The sequence below is a fragment of the Gossypium arboreum genome, chromosome 10, assembly GCF_025698485.1.
Source record: "Gossypium arboreum isolate Shixiya-1 chromosome 10, ASM2569848v2, whole genome shotgun sequence".
Classification (NCBI taxonomy): Eukaryota; Viridiplantae; Streptophyta; class Magnoliopsida; order Malvales; family Malvaceae; genus Gossypium; species Gossypium arboreum.
Window position 1 is genome coordinate 120,538,312 of NC_069079.1, and position 8,896 is coordinate 120,547,207.

Genomic DNA, 8,896 nt, shown 5'->3' on the forward strand with positions numbered 1-8,896 from the left:
AAGCCAAAAATAGAAAAAAAAATATATTATTTTATTTTTTATTTAATTTTATGTTAAAGTGGTTAAGGATAAAATTTGTAAATTCCATGTATATAAATAGGGCCTTAATCCACTTAGGAAAGACACATTCTAATTTTAAATTTTAATTTCAATTTGGAATTAAAGAGCCACTATTCTTTTTCTTCCAAATTTGGGGATGAGTAGCTAGCATTCTGTTACTTCCATTCTTATTTATTTATTCTTTCAAAATTTGTTTAATTGCCTTCCTAGTCATTTCCCTTCTCAATTTCCTCCATTATCATCAAATCACCTTTCAAAAACTATGAAGCATTGTTAAATCCATGCTTCACTAAGTTCCATCTTAGCTTTAGGCTGGTGTTCTTTCCGGTAGTGAATCGTGAGATACGTATTTGTGCTAAAAATCCTTCTAATCGGTATTCATAGTTTTCCTAAGTATCGAGATTGACAATTCAACCCTTAAAGTTAACTTGATTTCAAGTCAAAAAGTGCATGTTGAGTTGGAGTCGTGTTTGCTGACAGTTAGAGAAATGAGTCGGTCGTGCTATATTCAGATCTCCAAGAACAAATCAAGGAAGTAGTGATCGGGTTTAAACGACCCACAACACCCCAAACCCAACCTAGATGTTATGGCCGAATCTGGCGATATCACATGATAGCGTTCGAAACTAGGTTGTTATGACAAAATAATCTTCCATTTGTTTAACCTCAAAATCGTAACTTATCTAGTTGCTCGTTTTTACACATTTCATTCGGAAGCTTTTAAAAAGTCTTTTTGAGTAAAGCGCGAGTTTAGAGAGAACTTTGCCTTTTTGAAATCAAGTTTTTAAATGTCTTAGCAGTTATAAACCATAAAAATAAATAATAACCCAAATTAAATAAAAGTCCCATAAAGTCCACAATTTACATAAAAAATTACTCCAGAATATAATTAAAAATTAAATACCCATAGTTGAAAAAAAAGTTTAGATTCGTGTGGCCATTGCCAAGTCCTCTGTTGCACCGATTGGTCATGACTTGAGATTACCTACACAGATTAAGCAAAACGGGTGAGTTTACGTAAACTCAGTGTGTAGTTCCCCGTGTAAACAAACATACAGTATACAAAATAAACTCAGTCTGGACTTAAGCCCCTTTTCAGAATCAGTGACAGTATCAGTTAGGGTTTAAGCCCATCTCAGAACAAAAACAGTCATGCATTTCGGCCTTGGCCTGTTACAGTATCAGTAATTAGTACAGTAACAAATTATGCAGTAAACAAGTCCTACCCAGCCAGCCTCTACACTTCATCTCTGTCCAACCCTACACTCAATGTGAGAATATAATCAACCCACCTATCCCTACACTCCATAATAGTACCGAAAGCGACACTAGACAGTAATTTGCAGTTGAGCTGCCAGTATATTAGGCTTAAAGCCTTTCAGTACACTTCCTCCACATATATCATTCCATCCCTATGCAATGCAACATACAGTCATGGCATGCTATCACATAGTATCATGTATATAATCAGTACAGTATTCTAATCATGCTCAGTAAAGAGTCATACATATATAATTTAGTCAATTAGGGAATCAAAGCATTGCTTACCGACACCATAGTAGGCTCACAGTCATCTCGGGCGACCCGAGCAACCTTAGCAAACAAATCAGTAAATTAGGCTCACATGCCCATGTGATTTGCCCGTGTGGGCCCACACACCCGTGTAGCCTACACGGCCCAAATTGGTCTTGGCTGTGTGGATCACACGGCCTGGCTCAACACCCCACATGCTCATGTGGTTCACCCATGTGGGCCCACACGCCCGTGTGGCCCACACGACCCAAATTGGCCTTGGCCGTGTCTCACACATGGCCGACTTGACCATCACACGACCTACTTGACTATCACACGACCGTGTTTGCTGCACACAGCTGGCCTCGTCGACCACACACCCATGTTTTATCACACGGCCTGCCATACGAGTGACCATACGCTAGTGTAGCTACACAGAATACTTTTTTCGTTTTTTGCCGAACTCCGTTTTCTGTATTTCGGGTACACACCTGGTTCAATTTCGACGCGTAATCACTCCCGAGCACTCTAGAACCTATATTCGACAATAAGAAGCCCAATATCAGTCACTTCATCGAAATTGCTATGAATAGACAATTCTCAAAAACCATCGTCAACCTTACCTCTCTTAAGCAACCCCAATTCCACATGACCATCGCGACAAAAGGAATCCACCAGCCCCTTAATTTGCACCTAAACAGACAGTGACTCTAATCAAATGAATATTAATTGAATAAATCGAAAGGACTCACTTACCACTTACCGAACGTGTGAACTATGTTGCGCAAATACGATGAATCGAAAACGAAGCTAAAAAGGGAAGGAAGAAAAAGGCGAATTCAGCAAAAAGAAAGAGAAAATTCGACAACAAAGAATCACGTCAAAAATTTGGGAGAAACAACCAAAATTTTGAAAATAAAACTACTCAGGACAACCCCAACTCCCACTCTCTCAAATCTTTCCACTAATCCTACTATTCAGAATTCTGATGCAACCAAAACTCTATCACCAACCCGAGCAAAATAAAACACATTTGCTAAAGTAGGGATTTGAACACAGGTCCTCTAGTAGACTAATAGTCCTCCTAACCACCAGACCAACAAACCCATTCTAATGTGAAATTACTAATAATTTAATATAAGCCCTAAAGGCTAGGTTAAAGCTTTATTCATAAGAAAACAAAATTTTTTTCCCAAGATAAGGCTTGAACCCAAGACTTCTCAAACACTCCCAAAACATATAACCACTGAAGCAGATACATTGTTGTGTCAAATTTTTAACAGAACCAAATATATAAATTTTGGGGCGTTACATGGGTTCTTCAAAATACAAGGCTACTAGAATCTTGAATTAGGAACACGTGTATCTCGGTTAGATAATCAGTAAGGGTTAGTTTGTAGGTCGTACCGGGACCAGCTATGAGAGGAAGAATTGGTGGTTAAGACGTTCTTAACTGCTATAACCAGCTTAAAGTTTGAAAGAGAAAATTAATTTTCAAGGATCAAATTGAAAATCTGAAATCCACCGAGTCTAGGGCTAAGGCTTAATTATCTCTGTTTAAAAAAAATCTAAATTTATTTTCCAATTTAAATTTATTTCTAATATTAATTAATTTTTATTTACGCTGATTCGACTATTTACTTCTTAAACATTTTCAAAACCCCCTGATTTATTTGTTTATTTTTTTGCAGGTCCGTTTGGAGTCGTGGGCACGACTTTTGCCACAACTTTCGACACGATAAACGTTCTGTTCACAAGTTAAACGCAGAAGTTGATTATAACATCCAATCTCTGTGGACTCGACCCTACTACCACTCTTTATTACTATTTAAAGTTATTTTTGTAGAAATTACTTTTGGTGGTTTCAACGCCCATCATGAAAAGATGATGTTATTGTTAGTCTGAAGAGCTTTTTCAAGAATTACATAGACGTTTTGGTTAAGGAGAATAATGACGATAAGGAATAGAGATTCATTGGGTTTTATGGAGTGTTGTTTGCCAACAATAAAAATGACTCTTGGAATTTACTTAGGAGGCTAGGGTAGAATCAAGGTTCCCCTTGGTTGGTTGTGGAGATTTCAACGAAATAATTTGTTCTTTTGAGAAGGTTGGTGGTATGCTAAGGAAAGAGAGAAGAATAGAGGTTTTTCGAGAAGTCCTTGAAGAGTGTCAACTAATAAATATGGGCTATTCTAGTGTTTGGTTTACTTGGGAAAGAGGGAATATGCTGGAGAGAAACATTCGTGAGAGATTAGATAGGGGTTGCAAATGATGAATAATTGACTTTGTTTCTAAATTCTTGAATCCCACACTTGCCGCATTCCTTCTAAGACCAATGACCACTACTTATAAGTACAGATCAAGGGAGGGCATTTTTAAGGGAATCGAGATTCAGGTTTGAAGCTTGTTGGACGATAGAAGAATCGTTAGAATGGGAAATTAAATGGTTATAGGAGTCCACCAATGGTACTATTTTTGACAAGTTGGACAGGATGCGAAAAGGATTGAAGGGTTGGGCAAAATCAATTAAGGCTAATCAAGATGGTTTGAAACGGGATCTTACAAAGAAAGCATTATGGAGATGGACAGCGATGATGACACATTGGTAGAGTTCATAGACATGAAAATCAAACTTAATTTAGAGATTGATAAAGATGAAGCTTTTTGGGAGTAGAGGGCATGTGCTAACTAGCTTCTTTTGGGGGATAAAAATATAACCTTCTTTCATAATTATGCTTATGTTTATAGGCAAATGAATTCTATTAGTAGATTGGAGTGTGAGGATGGAAGAGAGGTTTGTGATTAAGAAGAGATTGGGGAAATAGCTTCTAGATTGTTTTCAAGACCTGTTTTCGTCGAATGGGATAGGTGATCTATCACACATATTGTTTGGAATAGAGGCTAGCATTCCCTCCGATATCAATTCAAATTTAACGGCGAAATACATGGAAGAGGAGGTCTATGGGGCTTTAAAGGAAATGGGCCCTACTAAGGCGTTGGGGGTTGATGGTTTTTTGACTTTGTTTTTTCAAAGGTATTGGCATATTGTATGGAGCGATGTCATTGCGTACAGTTTGGGCATATTGAATGACAGAAAAGATTTTGAACTTGTAAATATTACTAATATTATGTTAATTCTTAAAATTTCAAATCCTACGAACCAGTGAATTTTAGATCTATCAGTTTATGTATTGTCATTTATAAAATTGTCGCAAAAGTAGTAGCTAATTGACTTTAGGGAGTTATTGGCACATGTATTAATGATGCTTGAATGCCCGTTTGTGCATTGGCTATTAATCTCTAATAATGTGATATTAGCCTATAAGCTTTTGCATACTTTTTGACAGAAGCGTACGAGGAAAAAATACTACATGGCATTGAAGCTGGATATGAGCAAAGCTTATGATAGGGTTGAATAGGGTTTCCTAAAGGAAGTAATGTTGCGAATGGGTTTTGCTAAAGAATAGGTAGATCTAATAATGAAGTGTATTTTTTAGTTTCTTACTCGGTGAATGCTAATGGGAGTAGTGGGAGAATTTTTAATCCTACAAGATGGCTTCATCAAGGTGATCCACTTAGTCCTTTTTCTCTTCCTCATTTGTAATGAGGGGCTTTTGGCGTTGATGAGATTAGTAATGAAAGGGGGATTGTAAATGAGATATGGCTAGTAGGAAGGGTCCACAAATCTCACATTTGCTTTTCTTGAATGATTGTATTCTCTTTGGTGAGGCGACAAGTAGAGGAGTAACATTTTGAAGGGAATCTTAAAAGAATATGAGAGCTGCTCAAGTCAGTGTGTGAATTTTAGCAAATCGACGGTCTTTTTTAGTTTGAATACAACTGATGAGGATAAGGGGAGAATTTTGAGTATGTTGGGAATGCAGTTCTAATTAAACCCGAAAAAATATTTAGGGCTTCCAAATATGGTGGGCAGGAGGAAAAACGCGTCTTTTCAAAATCTAAAGGATCAAGTAAAAATACGAATTGAAGGGTGGAGTACGAGGTTGCTATCATAGAAGAGCAAAAAGGTTTTTATTAAATCCATATTGCAGGCAATTCCAATGTATACTATAACATGTTTTTTGTTACCAAAATCTTTTTGTAGGGAATTAGAAAGTCTAATGGCTAGGTTTTGGTGGCAGAAAAGGTATAGTAGGAGGGGGATACATTAGTGGGAAAGTTTAATGTTGCTTTGCTGGCAAAGCAAGGATGAAGGCTTATTAATTACCCAAATTCGTTAATTGCCCGTGTTCTTAAAGAAAAATATTTTCCTAGTATCGATTTTTGGAAAAGCATTTGGGCTACGAGGGGTGTTTTACATGAGGGACTTTGTTAGAGAATGGGTTCGGGTGAGAAAATATCAATTAATAAGGATGCTTGGATTCCAGAGGCTGAAACTTACAGGTTATCTCGCATTGTTCATAGCATGCAAAATTCTACAATGGCATATCTAATCTATGCTAATAATAGAGCATGAAAACAAGAGTTGATTGTCAATACATTCTCGGAGGTGGATACTGCTAGGATCCATCGTATTCCTCTGGCGAAGAAGACCCATGATGATCTACTTGTGTGGAGTGGTGAGCTCTCGGGGTAGTTTTCAATACGTAGTGCCTACAAACTATTACAAAAATTTCCTAGGAATCCTAATGCTTATGCTTTATAGACCAGCTACAAGATTTCTATAAAAAATATATTGTGCCTAAACCTCCCTTCTAAACTGAAAATTGCAATATAGAGGATATCCTAGAATTATTTACCTACACTAGTCAAAATGCAACATAAGAAATTGGTGAATAATGTGAATTGTCCTCGGTGTGGAAGAGGTGTTGAGACTGCAGACCATTTATTCAGCAATTGCCCCGTATCCGTCGAGATTTGGTCATATTTAATTTTATCAAATATCTTTAGTAAACCAGAGTTGGGTTTTGTATGGTGACTCACCTGAGTTTTTTGGGGAATACTCAATCCATCAGAGGCATCTGTTCTGTTTTGCGCTTTGGGCCATCTGGATAGACAAAAATACTAGAATACACAAACGGAAGGTCAATAAAGGAAGGGAAATAGCATGGTTCATTGTTAACTACATTACTGAGATAAACGAAATTGACAGGAGGAACCTTAGAAAGGAACATGAGGAAGTGAAACGGAGGGGTCCATCAGGTTATGCTATAAAAATCAATTTCGACAGTGCGTATGATGGTCGTAACTATAGGTTGGCCTTGGGTATTGTCGCGAGGAATGCTAAGAGGTGAGTTTTGTTTTCATGCTCGGAGATTCATGATGGGGTCTCGATAATATTTTCTGCCAAAGCTCTTGCATGTCATCGGGCGGTACAAATGGGTCTAGGAATGGGGTGGTTAGAGTTAATAGTGGAAGGTGACTCATTAGCCATTATAAAGAAATGACTGACTTAAAATCCAAATAAATCACAGATAAGAGCACATATACAAGACATTCAACAACTAAAAGACAGTTTCCAAAGCATTGTTTTTAAACATACTTTGAGATCGGCAAACGGTTTAGCCCACATTTTACCAACAGAGACTCTAATAAGAAGTGAGATAGTTTACATGGTGGGGGGAGTCCCTGTGTACACGAAGCGAGTGATGCAAGCGGAGTGGGAGCGGGAACCGGACTTAGGCGTTTCAGTGTGATAGTGGAAAAAAGGGAGAGTGGTCAGCACTGCAGGTGAACTAACATTACTGGATGCTACTCTCTGTGAATTGGAACCGTTAGTAAGAGGAAATAAATGTTGTTTGTTTGGGACGAGAGCCAAGGAGTAATCTGATTGGGCAAGGTGCAGGTGATAAAGGTTCTGGATTTTTCTCTTGTATGGACCTTTTCTTTTGTATGGACTTTTATGTTCTGTTATGAACCTCTCTTTTGGTTCGGTTTTGTTGTTGTTTTGTTTTTTAGTGTTTTTGTGTGTGATGGGTTTTTCATTTGGACTTGCTGTCCTTGTTTGGTTTTGATTGATTTGAAATAATAAGCCCAGATTGAATTTATTCAAAAAAAATGTGTAGGTAATCTTACAATATTTAAACTAGATAAACTAAATAACATAATGTACATATTCGATAATATACTAAATAATTTAAAGGGGCATTTGGTTTGTTGAATGTAATATTATTACGAGTTACATTCCGAAATAAGATTACGGTATTTGGAGTTCAATTTTCTGATCATCCCATAATCTCACATCATAATCATGCCATAATATAGAGTATAATCTAATCACGGTTCATTCCTTAGGTAATCTTAAATTATGGGCGTAATCTTAAAATTTGAACCAATTTGCCCTTTGCTTTTATTATTCTAATCAATTTAAGGTTTTTATTAAATAAAATTTAAAACTAATTACAAACAAAAACATATATTTATCTTAATAGTGAACAAGTGGATTGTCATACACTACAATTATAATCATTATATTTTATTTAGTACTTTATTTATTAACATATTAATTATGGTTATAATATGGTTGATGTTGCAATAATTTTTCATGAATTATTATCATTATGATTTATAAATTTATTTCAACACTTTATTTACTTAGCATTATATAAATTGTAATAAAAGGTAAGAATTATAGTAGTTATCATATTTTTATGAAAATTGAGACTAAAAATATTAAAGGAACTAAGCTAATTAAAAACAATTCTATAACAAGGACAATTGTGTAAAATGTGTTTTACATAATCTTAAATTCCGTGAACCAAACACTTGAATTTTACATTTCATCAAATCAATCAAATAAGGTAATCTTGCATTCCACCCATAGTCTTATTATGGAACGTGATATAATATTCGGCGAACCAAACGCCCTTAAATGGAATGTAATCTTACTACTAATGTCACATTACCTTATTTGGTATATTTGGTTGAAATGTAATTTTTTTTTTTGGTTGAGAGACACATTTTACTAAATTGTCTAAATATAACTTCTATTTATTTTTCTATACTAAAAATGTTCTAAGTTTATAATATTTTATTTTACTAATAAATTAATGTATTTTTCTAGTAAATTAGATTTATATCTCCTTTTTAAATAAATAAATTGAAATTGGGAGAGAGTAATAAAAGAAAGTAAACAAATATATTTTTCATTAAAACATGTTAGAGAGCAAAATTGATGAGAATTATTGTAACGCCCCGAATTTTGGGACTAGAAGTTTTGGGTTTTGTGGTTAGGGTGAGTGAGTTGTCTGTGCTTTTGAATTTGGTTGCGTGTTTAAATAACAGAATGGGCTTATTGGTCTAGTGGTTGAGTAGTTGTTAGTGAACCTCAAGGGTCGAAGTTCAATTTTTTTTGTGAGCAAAT

General features: G+C 35.7%; 1 long non-coding RNA gene across 1 annotated transcript; it reads right to left on the reverse strand.

Moving 5' to 3' along the window:
• Window positions 1–860: 860 nt before the first annotated feature.
• LOC108487622 (uncharacterized) lies at window positions 861–7,418 on the reverse strand. The gene is made up of 6 exons (XR_008272760.1): window positions 7,146–7,418; window positions 6,517–6,597; window positions 2,196–2,265; window positions 2,064–2,107; window positions 1,609–1,653; window positions 861–1,045 (listed from the first exon to the last, which is right to left on the reverse strand). It is a non-coding gene; the product is annotated as an uncharacterized LOC108487622 (long non-coding RNA).
• Between the last annotated feature and the right edge of the window lie 1,478 nt (window positions 7,419–8,896).